The following is a 12,728-nucleotide window of genomic DNA, read 5'->3' on the forward strand; positions in this document are numbered from 1 at the left end:
AGCAAAATCACTGATGTTTAATTCCAGTTTTTACTGTCATGCTATTTAAATATTGCTCCTGAAAACCACTTTGATTCAAAGACTTACCGTGACCCAGTGTGGCCCCCAATATCTTCCATTAGCTCTTTTTAAAACTGTACAGATTGTAACACTATTTCTTTTTCTGTGCAGAGTAAATGAAAAGTCTATTGTGATGGTGTCTGCACTTTTTTAGACCCTGAGCAAGGGCTGAATAAACAGGAAATGAAGGTCAGGGAGCAAGAAGCAACAGAGAAGGTAAGCTGAGAAGAGAGAATGGTCAAAAATGCTGGCAAATGGGCCAACATAAACGGTTGTCCTTTTTCATTTTAGCATTTCAAGTAGCTGTGATTTCACATAGAAGGAAGACAATGGTTGTGTTGCTGGGGAACACTAAAAGAAAAACCTTAGCATCAGTTACATTTGCAAGGCAGCTTCAAACCTGGTGCTCAATGGCTTCCTCTTTATTATGGAATATTCTGTATTAACTCCGTGGCTGTGATGAGCGGGCTCTGTGCCAACCATTCTGCATGGGGGCTGCAGAGCAGATGAGTGCTGAGCTCCATGGAAGATTTCATTTGTGTAAATGAGGAGGCCGTTATCACAGCACTAAAGGTCCTGTTTTTAAAAAAGGCCTCCTGTGACATTATGCACAAAACAACCTATTTATGCAGCATGAAAATATTTATGTGCTTCGCTCCAGCTTAAAAAGGGAATTTGCAATAGATGAGGGACATGAGAAAGGATTGGAGTGAGAGATAAGGAGAGATTAGAAAAGGCAGATCATGAAGTACATGACATCCTGCAGCAGTATGTGGAGTAAGCCCTTGCGGATTTTTTGAGATATGGACCTTGAAGATGGTGCCTGGATCATTTATAAACTTCTTGCAGACTTAATTTTCCACAGGCAGGGAGCTGTAAGCAGAGATGCTGCTGCTGGAAATGTGAGGAGATGCTGTGCTAAAGACACTGATGGCCTTTGTAACCATCTTTGTCCTTTCAGCCTTCATCTCTTGCCCTCATGGGAGTTGTACCTTTGGGCCAGGGAATGCTACAGTGCTGAGCTCCCTCACACAAAGCAGAAAACACAGGAAAAATCACCTGTGCAGGGGCTCATATGGCACAAGAGGAGTGGTCCCAATGGGGTGGCTTCATAACAGGACAGAGCTCGGACTCTCATTCCCTGTCCTTACACAGAGGAAAATTTCCCAGATTTTTTCAATTCCTAAGAGTTTTTCCTGAAGCAGCAGTTCCTCTGAAGGGCTGTGCCTGTGTGCCTCTTTTTCCACGAGTAAACCAGATATGGTTCAGCCACAATTCTCCTCACTGACTTGCAGGAGCAGGCTGGGAGCTCCACAAGTTCCCTGACTGCCCTGGAACAGAAATTGCAGAAGAGTTGTCTCAGGACACACACAGAAGAACAGACAGGTTATTGGGAGCACACATCTGATGGGGACACCTCAGCCCATGCATCCTCTTCCTGCCAGGCAGCCCAAGTGCTCTCAGCAAAGGCTGTGAGTGCAGCATGGGGATGTTTGTTATTTGTCTTTCAGCAGGTCAGCATTGTTCTTGCTCCAGATGCAGATGTACCAGCTCCAGTTCTCCACGGGACAGCTGATGCCACCCCAGGCAGCTCAAAATGGTTGTGTGCTGACAGATCAATGGGCTGGGGATGGGCTGTGTCAGCTTCTTGAAGACTTTGTGTATTAATTCAGAAATCTATGCTGCTTCTAACCTCCCCCAGCATACATTCACCCACCCCCCAGGTATAAGGCTCTCTTTTGATTCTGTACTCAAATAAGCCAGTGGGGCTTTTTTAATTAATGCTAATTTAGAGAAGGGAGAATGTTCTGTTGGTCTCTGTGGGAGCCTGACTGGGCTGCAGGCTGATGCTAAGACAGGTGCAAAGGGGGGAGTCAAGGTCAGCTCCTGGCCTGTGACAGTACCCTGAAATGTGGCCAGGGACTGAGCACTCCTGAAATAAAAATACCTGAATCCGTGTGGGATCTGGGGTGATCTCATACCCAGCTGTAAAGCAATAAAAATCTTAATGCCCCAGTACCCACAGAGCTAATGAAAAGCTCTCAAGCCCAAATACACACATAGTGACAGCCATGAAAGTACCAAAATAATTTCTATGCCAGCTCTCTGTGTCCTCCTATCCACTCCCCACCTCTCACTGTCACTGTGGTCGATGGCTGCTGAAAAGCCTTGTCCGATTCCCACATCTGGTTCCTGACGTGCAAGCAACTCTGTGAAGGAGAAAATGCTGCTGCTCGTGTAAGCTGTCCTGTGTGTTGGCAGGGCTGTGAGTTTCAGAACAGAGTGATATATTTCAGCTCTTGTGAAATTTCTGAATAATCAGCTCATCAAAAAATATCATGCAGAGTTCTCTTGTAGTCCTTTCCAACTTGCCACCTCTCCTTCCAATAGCTCCGTAGGGTGACCACAGCTTGGCAGAGCCCATTAGCAGAGCTCTGCACAATCACTCATGAGTAGAGCTGGCTGGAAAATACAATGTTCCCTCCTGAAAAAAAAAAAAAAAGAAAAAAGATGAGTTGGGGCAGAGGGTGTGTTTGGCTTGGCATTTCAGGACGATTTTCCCCACTTCTCTCTCCAGAACCCTCTTCTGCTCCCCCATTGCACCTCACCCTTTTTCCTCCTTTAGAAGGTGACTCCAAGAAAATAAAAATTCAGCTTAAAGTGGCAAAGACATTGGATGCTGTTCGATATGCTGGTGACTCCTCCTGGCCCCAAGGGCTAGGAGTGTCCCTGCAGGATGGCACCTTTTCCACTGGAGACTCCTGAGCAAGTTGTCCTCGGACCTGCACATTTTGCCTCAAGTACCTAATTTCTTTTTTGGAGTTTCTTGAGAAGATATTCTCAAAATATATTTCTCTCCTTGAGCAGCACAGCAACCTGCTGTTTGGGCATGTGGGAGCTGCTGACCTTGTCTCTGTGCACGGTGAGATGGGGAATGCTGGAAGGACCTGAGGGAAACCTGACGAGCAGTGCTGTAGAGACAAGGGGCTGAGCAGCCAGAGTCACTTCAGCTGCTCCTCACAGTCCTGGGCTGCCTCCAAGCATGCCTCCCTGTGCTTTCCCATTCATTTTAGACACCTGTTTCCAAGTCCCAGGTGATCATTGCTTTGGCTGGGAAGAGCAGAGTTATCTGTGTCCTCAGCTGCTGACACTGTGGGGAGGAGGCCAGGCTGGCTGCAGACCCCCTTAGGGCAGGTGGCAAACAAGTCCTGCAGACGAAGGTGACGCAAAAATCAATGGTTAGTGGGTTAGGATTAAAGCTGTGGCATGAAAGCCTTGTACAACTGAGATTATTGTGTTTCCTAGGTCTGTGGTAGCTGCACTGACTGTGGCACTTGGTGCAACATGGCTTTAGTGCTTGTGTCACATTGCAAGCCCCTGTGTGGAACACAGCTGCATCCCCCAGGGAGCAAAGGCTCCAGCACGGATTTCCTGGACTGCCTGTGCCCTCTTGGATCTGCCTCGACCTGGCCACAGCTGCCGAGCATTTGCTCTGTCCCTCTCTCCTTGTGTCACCATATCTTTCTGCTCAGGCTTTTGTCATTTCTTTTGTCACCATAGTGACAGGAAAAGAGTGATGATTGCTGGAGTAATTTCCCATATTAGCTAGCACTGGCTTTTCAGCCTAAATCAGTGCTTCATTTTCCCTGTGCTCTGGCTGAACATCACTGGAGCATCATTAAGGAGTGATGGCAGAGGGGCCTTGATGTGCTGTGGTCCTGCCAGTGCTCCTCTGGGACGGCCAAGGCAGGGCCTTCAGGTCACCTTCACGTCCCACCAAGAACGCAGAGAGAGCAGGGGAAGACAAGAAAATATATTTTCAAAGGTTTCTCCCTGAGTGCTCAGTCTCATGGTCAATAAAAGCAGGAATTTGGGCACTTCCATCTGTCCTGGGGGATGTGCCTGTCTGCAGGGCAATAGGAAGAGCTCTCCAGAGGGTAACTGCCCTCCCTGACTGATGTAGTGAGTGGGAAAATATCCCCCCTGTGCCCCCAGTCTGTGCCCTCTGCTCTGCACAGCCCCTTGCAGCACAGCCCAAACCTGGGCTGGGACCAAACCTGGCCTCCCAAGGCGGTGGCTCAGTGCAAAGTCCTGCTCTCTCCCAGGCCTTATCAGCCATGCAGTGCATCTCAGAGAGACACCCAGCACACACACACAAATACATACTTAAAAATCAAGATCATTAAGTAAGCAAATGTGTTTAAATATCAAACAAGCTACTGAAAAGCAGAGAAAGGTCACAAAATGTGAAATGAAAGCAGAGCTGGTCCTGCCTCAGAGGATATATTAAGAAGAGTCAACCTTCATTTTGAGCATGCTGCTTTTTGTCCTTCTATCACAACATTAACATTATCCCCACATAATTTTATGTATTTAATTTTACAATAGACTGTGTCAGTGAGAACTGCCTGTAAATATTTGATCACCACCGTTCCTCTAGGATTATCTTATCAAGAGTAAAGATATTAAAATAGAAATCTTGTCATATTGCTGCCTTTATACTTCCAGCCTAAGAGTTGATTGACAGAAAATGAACTGCCCGAACTAGCTGTAAAGTGTCTTTTCACTGAGAGTTTTAATGCCAGAGGCTAGAGAAAAAAATGGTTAGCTAGTGATTGGAAACTTATGCCTTGCTGTAGTTATGGAGCTTTTGTACTGAAGATTAAAAAATATGAACCTACTAGGGGTATTTTTGCAAGTGTAAAATGGCGTTGGTCCTTTTGTATCTTTTTGCCATCACTAATGAGCCTTAAAAAGAGCCTTTCCTTTTTTTCCCTGCACTTGAATATTAGATGCAGTTTCACTGCAGCTCACAGACACAGGCTGAAGTTTTGCAAGAATAAGCTCTTGATTTACCTAACGTACAAAATTTCTTTTTGGTGATAAAATGGCTTGCAAGCCAAAACTAAATATTCTTGTCTAGCTTGGAATATCAAACCACTGTAGACAAGTCAAGGTTTCTATTCATGGCCAGTTAAAGACACACCGGTAATGCTGTTTTAATGTTACAAAATTGTGCTGAAATTGTCATGTGTCTGAAGAGCACCGTGCTGCAAATATACAGCTGGTCCCTGAGGGCTCACTCAGCCTGTGCTCCAGCACGGATCAATGAGAGTTTTTGCTGGAGTAAGGACCCAAGTGCCAATTCAGGAAGGTACAGCATGAGCAAACTTTAATCACAAGCTTAGAAATCAATAAAGACAGAAGCTGGCTGGGGTGAGGGGACAGGGAGGGGTGTGGGTCCCATATTTCTGCAGCTCCTGCATGCATGTGGGCGCTGGGGCAACAGTTCCTGGCATCCTGAATAAATCTGGCTTTGTCCTGGTCCTGGAGGGCAGGAAGGGGTGGTTAGTTCACAGATGTGTCCCATTGCAATGACAAACTGTAGCCACCTGCATTGAATTCCCCAAAGTCTTCCAGGCATTAACAAAAGTGTTATTGTGGGATGGCTGAGGTTGCTGTGGCTAGAGACAGCAACCTGGAGCATTCTGCTTTAGCCAGAGCATCCCTCCCACTATTTTCCCCTCCAATATGAACAATAACTGCATGAAATGAAACTAATTTCACGTCCAGCAGCCCATTGTTGAGCTGTCATAAAGGGATTTTCATGGGTGGCTTCATTAACAGCAATGGGTGGTCCCCTCCATGGTCTCCATGGGCTCAGAATGTAGAGAAGCTTGTTCTAACATTTCACTCATGAGAAAGGTCAAGAGCTGTGCTTTTTGTTCGGAGTGCTCAATATATTCAATTAAAATATACTGCTGTGTTCATCAGCTATTAACTGTCTTTGCAATAGCTGTAATTAAGCAGGTACTTCCCTGTGAAAGGAAATCTTTCAAGACAAATTCTGGCATGGGGAGAGAAGAGAGTGGGAATTTCTCCAGTGTGGGTTTGCTTTGTGTCTCCACATCAATCCCTCAGCCACAGGGTGTTTTCCTTTCCCTGTTGTTGGAGCAAGGATGATGCAGAGGTGATGGGCTGGCCAGATCCAGGTCCTGGCACAGCCCTTCACTGGGGGTGAGCTGAATATCCAGTGCTGGATGCTTGGCAACCATGGGGGAATAAAACCAGTCAGGCAATTTCCTCAACCAGGCAAATCACTTGCAGAAACATCATTTACAAAGTTCCACTTAGAGCCTCAGGGATAAGAAATAGAGAATGAGAGGAGTCAGCTGCTCAGGAGAGTTTAACAAACTCAGAGATTTTAGAGAGTTTAGCAGCTGGTGGCTTCCAATGCAATAGGTAGAAGAGTCAAAAGCCACACACCCTGCTTTGAAAACTTCCTCCAAAAAGCCTGAAATAAAGAAAAACCCCAAAAGGCAGACTAAAGGAAAGCAGAGGAAAGATCTGAAGGAAGCAAAAAGAAATTACCTGAGCCAACTGTTCTAATTATATACACACAGCAGTCAAACAGTGATAGCAATTGTTGGCACTCTTAAGATGGATAGCAGGGAAATGGAGATACAGTGGAAAATAACACATATTAAGGAATTAGTATTTGATTATGCTAAAGAAGGGGGTGTGTATTTACATTAGTCAGAAATCAGGCATGCAGAGAGATGGGTGACAGCAGGGAGAAGTGTAGCAAGAAAACCAGAGTGTGGTTGTGACAGGTTTCCCTGGTAGCTGTGAACAAGGGGGTGCTAAGCCAGGCGTGATACCACCAGCATTGCTTGATTATGTCACAGCTTTTTGCATCTGACAGCATCCAACACGCAGCTGCAGAAGCCTCCAGACACAGGGATGGAGCAGGGCACGAGGAAATTCAGAGCCTTGGTCACCACGTGTGAGAAACTGAGTGTGCTCCCTCTTGCCATGGGGCTTGGGGGACAGTGGAGTGCCTGTTACCATGCTGTACTAGTTGGTTTTGACCTCCTGTGTGTTCATGGTCTTTCATTAAAATATTCCAAAGCTCCTTGCTGGAGGTTTTGGCTCCTCTGCTATCATCCCCACTAGGTTCCCTCAGCAAACGCCCCTGTTCCTCTGCTGAGGCCATTAATGCAGATAGAGAGTGATCAAAGTAAGCAGCCCAGTCCTTGAAAAAGCTCTCTTACCATTACTGGGCCCTATTAGCCAATTCCTCACCTATTTCTGAGTTATTTAATTAATCCCATCTTCTCCAGCACGACTTACACTGTTAGATATTCAGAGCACAAAGGCAGGGGATTCACTGAAATCCTGGAGGAGGAGAACTGTTGGATTTCCTTTATCTACAAGATCAGTTAGGGATTTTAGGTTAATCTTGCTTTATAAATCATGTTGCATTTTATCCCATTTGCCTTCATGTCTCTGTAAATGGCCTTTCTCTCAGAAAAATGTCACCAAGCTCTGAGTACTGGACCCTGACCACTCAGCAAGCCCTTCTTAAATACCTGCACGACATGGAACACACTCCTTGTACACAATCCCACCCCTGAGCTAACAAGATGGTCAAGCATCCACCTTGAAAACTACAGGAGAAAGACTGCCCATTCTCTGCTGTTTGGAACCCAAGCCTGCTCCTTAGGGGCCCAATAAACCCAGAAAACTATGTAAATACCCAAAAAATGTCCTGTTGCCAGTTCCTGCTGGTTGATCAGAAGCTATAAAACCCAGCTCATCATGGGGTCATGTGTTTAAGATTTCATTTCTGCATATCTTTCTTAACCTCCGATTTTTCATTCAGTCCCTTTCCCATGCTGCCTTTAGCCCATGCTCCAAATCTTCCTCCTCATCCAAAAGCCAGTATTTTTCCTGCTTTCAGGAAGAGGCCACATAACCTGTCCCTATACTCCTGCCCTGTGGTTTGAGCCAGCAGCCCTCCAGTCTGCTCTCCTTGGTCTTTCTCATGCCCTGTGATTGTAGAAGTTGTGCATTTGAATTGTCTTTCCAAGGTTTAAATCTAAACATATGTCCTTTCATCCATCCCTTCCTGACTTATTCACACAGCTCACTTTATTGCCAAAGCTTCTTTCATTATGCCACTTAGATTCTGCTAATTCTCAGTCTATTTAAGAAGATATTTTTCATCCAATTCTGCTTCCAGTTCCTTGCTAGAAGTTTTTTCCTTTTAAAGTGATCTGGAGCAGGTGGGGACCTGCTTGCTGTGCAACGATGCAGATGGTGGAGTTGCAAAGCTCCTTGGGTGGTCAAGCGCTTTATAAATTTCAAGCCAGAGATATTAAAAAAAAAAAAAAAAAAAAAAAGGCTAAAAGGAAAGTCTTTCCAGGGAGCACAAAATCAACATAGCAGCTTTGGCTGGCTGTGTGTAGGGAAGAATGTTGCACTGCCTTGAGCTGCCCAGGTGTGTGTGTCCCAGCTGAGTTTTCCAGGTACTGCCCCATCCTCAGTCTACTGCAGCAGCACTTGCAAGCCCCACTGAGTCCTGTAACCAGAAGGGAAGGGAATGCTGAATCCTAAGCCTCTCCTGATGTAAACCAGGCTGCAGATGATAAACAAGCCATTAGTATCTGTGCTATAGACACTAAACAGAAGATTTCGAGTCAGATCCAGCAGCTGAGAAGCAAAGCATCCCTTTTCTCCTCTCCAAAGACCCAGCCATCCCTGCTGGCCCTGCAGCAAGGATCTGGCTCTGCCCTGTCCTCAGCTACTCTCCAGAGTCACTTTTGGACTAGGCTGAGATACTGCCAGTAAAACAAGAGGGAAAATTAACAGTGGCAAGACAGCAAGCCCTGGGTGTGTGCACACCTGTGCATCTCCCACAGGACAGACTGCAGCACACTCCATGTTTATCAGGTCTAAACACAGACAGATGCCAGGAAATGCTCAGAGAAGTGGCAGAGGGAGAATTGAAATCTCATTGCTTATAGAATGGCATCAAGGGACAGAGAAACAAACACAAATGCTCAGGCACAAGCTCAGCCAAAGGTGTTTTGGGCACTTAGTCACAGTTCCCTGAACAGGCAGGGCTGCAGCAGCAGCAGCAGCAGCAGCCTTTAGAGATGGGGACTTCCCCCAGACCTGCAGGCAGGTGAGACGGGCACTGCTGAGCACAGCTGAGCCAAGCACCAGAGCCATGCTTATATCCTCTAGATATAGATATAGATGACATATAGATATAGAAGGTTTTCAGGTGTTTATATACAAAGGTATTTACATATCTAAACTCCAATGCTTTTTAATGTCTAAAACATGTGCATATATATGTATATTTATGTGCATATATGTATATAAGCTACTTAGCTAGCTTTTAAAAGGTCTTTATATATACATACATGCATATGCATGTACAACACCTTTCTAAATATATGTATACACATGTATATTATATTATCATATATTATACTTACATATGTATTAAATATCTCATATAAACATAAGTATATAAAGGTCTTTTAGAGGGCTATATGTGGCTATATATATTTCTATGCACATATGAATATACTACATACAATTATTATAAGCAATAAATATTATTAGATATACATATACTAGAAACCATTAAATGACCTGATATTATAATGTATCTCAAGGTATTGAGGAGTCAGTGCTGGGGTGTGATGGGGGGAGAGAAAAGGATGCATCTGGTACCATCCCACATAGTGCCAGGAGAAACCACCCAAGTGCAGACACCAAATTTAAACAATTTACTTTTAAATCCACCAGCTGCTGCATTTGGGTGTGACAGGTGCCCTTACACCTCTCTGTTCCTGCTCACCCCATCAGCAGTTGTCTGTCTGTCTGTCTGTCCAGGTGCTGTGTGCTGGCTGCTGCCAGAGGCCCCCACTCACACTGCAGCTGGGACAGAGGAGCTGTCATGCCATGACATTTCTCTCCTTCTCTGGCAAAGAGATCCTACTGAAAGAAGTGAGGAAATAACATGAAAACCCCAGCCGGAGGCTGACAAGCAAACTGACATTTAGCAAAAAAATAAAAAGTAGGTGAGGTGGGAAGAAAAGCCTGGGTGGGTGGTTCATATTTTGTCTACAGCTGCAATTCTTTTGGGTGAGCCTTTCTGACTCCACAAATGCACTTGCAGACACTTCCAGTCCTAAAATGCCTGGACAGGTGTTTCCCCCTCTTTTCGCTCTCATTAGCAGCTCTCCCTGAACTGCAGCAGCTCTCCCTCACCCAGAAGAGCAGCAGTTTGGGGGAAAGTTTGTCACCATCTTCAGCTCCAGCAGCAGAAGGAGGTGGGCAGGCAAGAGTTAAGTAACAATTTATTTACGAGTGACAGAGCTGTGCAGAAACCTGGAAGGTTTTTTTCCAATTTTCATTAGGCGACAGACGCTTTACGGGCAGTTCTGCTGTCCCTGGGAATGTCAGTGTGAAATGGAGAACCGGTGGCATTTACAGGCTGAAGTTTCTCTTTGTCCTCAATGACAAAACAAAGTAGAAAAATTACAAAACTAAGCCATGAATGTTTGTGACCAGGAGTGCCTCCAGCCTGTTTTTATGCCAGCTCTAACTCTGGCTGGTTAGACTCACTGCTCTCTGCAGTGAGGCATGGGTTGAGCTGCTGGTGGACAGCACTGCTTTCCACTCAAACTATTTCTCACTCAATTATATCCTGCACTTAGAGTTCTACAGAGAACAGATGTGAAGGCTTACCTTGGGAGAGATACATTATGTATACAGCATTAACTTCACACCCATACAGTCCCCATTTTAATTACACAGCCAGTGGGGGGACCCAGGATAGTTTGCTGGCAGAGCAGTTGGTTTCATTAGCAATTCCCAAGACCTCAGCTGTCTGCAGCATCCTCACTCATGCAGGCTGAGCTGCACTGGAGATCCAGCCCATGGCAGCCAAGGATGTGCTGCCTGACTTCTGGGCAAACACCCCAAACGGCCAGTGAACACCTCTGGGCTGGTACAAGCTCCAGGCTGAGTTTCATCTTAAACATGAGTATTTTGGAAAAACCTTAATGTGATATGAAATGTGAGGCCAAAGGATATTGAAAGGACATGAAAGACAACTTGGACATACATCATTGAGGAAGTGTGTTTGATCTCTGACCCCTGTCAGGGAAACATCAGTGTGACAGGTCCCTGCAGGCTGCATCTCACTGCTAATAAAAGCCTTCTAGCAACTCTCAGAGAAGGGATTTGATCAGAGCCTCTTGCTGGGTTTAACAGGTGTCAAAGCACAAGGCAGCAGTGGTTTGTCACTGCCTTCCAAGCTCAGCATGAGTGAACAGTGCATGGCTGCAGCAAAGGGACACTGCAGCTGCTGGGTGGCATCAACAGGGGCGTCACCAGCAGAGACAAAGGAGTCATTATCCCACTTTACTCAGCACTAGTTGGCCCACACCTGGAATACTGTGCTCAGTTCTGGGCCTGTGACATAAAAAGGATGTGAACAGCCCAGAGAAAGGCTGCAAAGGTGAGCCAGGGACTAGGAAGGGCTGCCATGAGAGGAAAGGCTGAGAGAACTGGGCTTGGTCAGCCTTGAGAAAAGCAGCCTTAGGGAAGGCCTTTATAGCCATGCTCCACTATTTAGAGGGTGGCTACAAAGAAGACAGAGACTCCCTTTTCACAGGAGTCACAGGGAAAAGGGAGGGATAATGGGTACAAAGTACTTCTGGGAAGATTCCAACTACACACAAGAAGAAAATTTTTCACAGTAGGAGCAATCAGCCAGTGGAATAATCTCCCCAGGGAAGTGGTGGATTCCCTGACATTGGACAATTTTAAGAGTCAGCAGGACAGGGTGATGGACCATCTTGTCTGACACTGCCTTTGGCAAGAAATGTTGGACCAGGTGATCCTTGAGGTCACTTCTAGCCTAGTGCTCTATGATTTGACACATCTCCTCTTTGAAGTGACATAAGAAATGTCCTTTTGCTCATGCTACGATAAAGCAGAGAAAACTCTAAAAGAGCAGCATTTAATCCATCAAACCCACTGAATCACACCCAGGCAAGGAGATTGCTTCTGCAGTTGTTCCTTCTCAAGGTGAACCGAAAGAAGTGCCGTTTTCCTGCTTTCTCCTTTACATTTCCTGTTTTCTCCTTGAAAATTTTTCCAGGTGACAAGTGGCTCTCCTGAACCCTTTCCCCACAGCCACTTCTTGTTAGCAGGGCTGCCCTTCTCACTGCCCAGGCTGCAGCCACACCGTCCTCTGGTTCCAGCCCAGGAGAGAAACCATCAATAAAAATGTCAGGTGAAATTAAAATTGTCCCTATAAGTTATTCTATGACACAAGCTAGCAGTGGCTATATTAAATCTTATTAATTAATATTAAATTAATTCTTTTCCTTGCCTATAAACATAGAGTGTTACTGTGGAGCACAGAAGCAATTGTTATCTGGGATGCTTCAAGGTACAAGTTTCAGAGTCACAAAAGCTGCATATTTGTTAGAAACAGAATGACAAATCTGTCACTGTTAGAGCCACTCTACCAGGACAAGAAAAATCCTGAATAAACTGCAATAGGTCAACAATTTGCCAGAAATATCAGCTGAATCAGGAGCCTGAGGTTTCATCTCACTGGAACACTACTTATTATGTGCACAAAGAGCACTACCTCAGCAGAGCACTGTGTGTTACTTACCCAGGGGCCAGCAAGGCGTGGCTCATATTTCACTACCTTCCACTCATTCAGCCTTAATTCTTTGCTTAGTTACTGCTCCTCTGCTTCGGGAACGGGTGAGGGAGGGCTCGGAGGGAGCTCTGAGAATGGTGGGACAGGCAAACTCTGTCTCTTGCAGTTCTGCCCTTCGCAG

At 45.6% G+C, this 12,728-nt stretch overlaps 1 long non-coding RNA gene across 7 annotated transcripts in view; it reads right to left on the reverse strand.

Moving 5' to 3' along the window:
- LOC106851190 (uncharacterized) overlaps positions 1–12,728 on the reverse strand; it is a 61,937-nt gene that overhangs the window by 9,871 nt on the left and 39,338 nt on the right. For 5 of the 7 annotated variants that reach the window (XR_015806021.1, XR_015806015.1, XR_015806017.1 and 2 more), the window contains 2 exons: positions 2,192–2,545; positions 1,120–1,391 (listed from right to left, as the gene is read on the reverse strand). This is a non-coding gene — a long non-coding RNA (uncharacterized LOC106851190). Of the gene's footprint in view, positions 1–1,119; positions 1,392–2,191; positions 2,546–3,138; positions 3,927–12,728 lie in introns of those variants that run through there. The other 2 variants (XR_015806016.1, XR_015806020.1) reach the window with 2 other exon arrangements.

The sequence above is a fragment of the Sturnus vulgaris genome, chromosome 11 (assembly GCF_052056855.1).
Source record: "Sturnus vulgaris isolate bStuVul1 chromosome 11, bStuVul1.hap1, whole genome shotgun sequence".
In the NCBI taxonomy this organism is placed as follows: Eukaryota; Metazoa; Chordata; class Aves; order Passeriformes; family Sturnidae; genus Sturnus; species Sturnus vulgaris.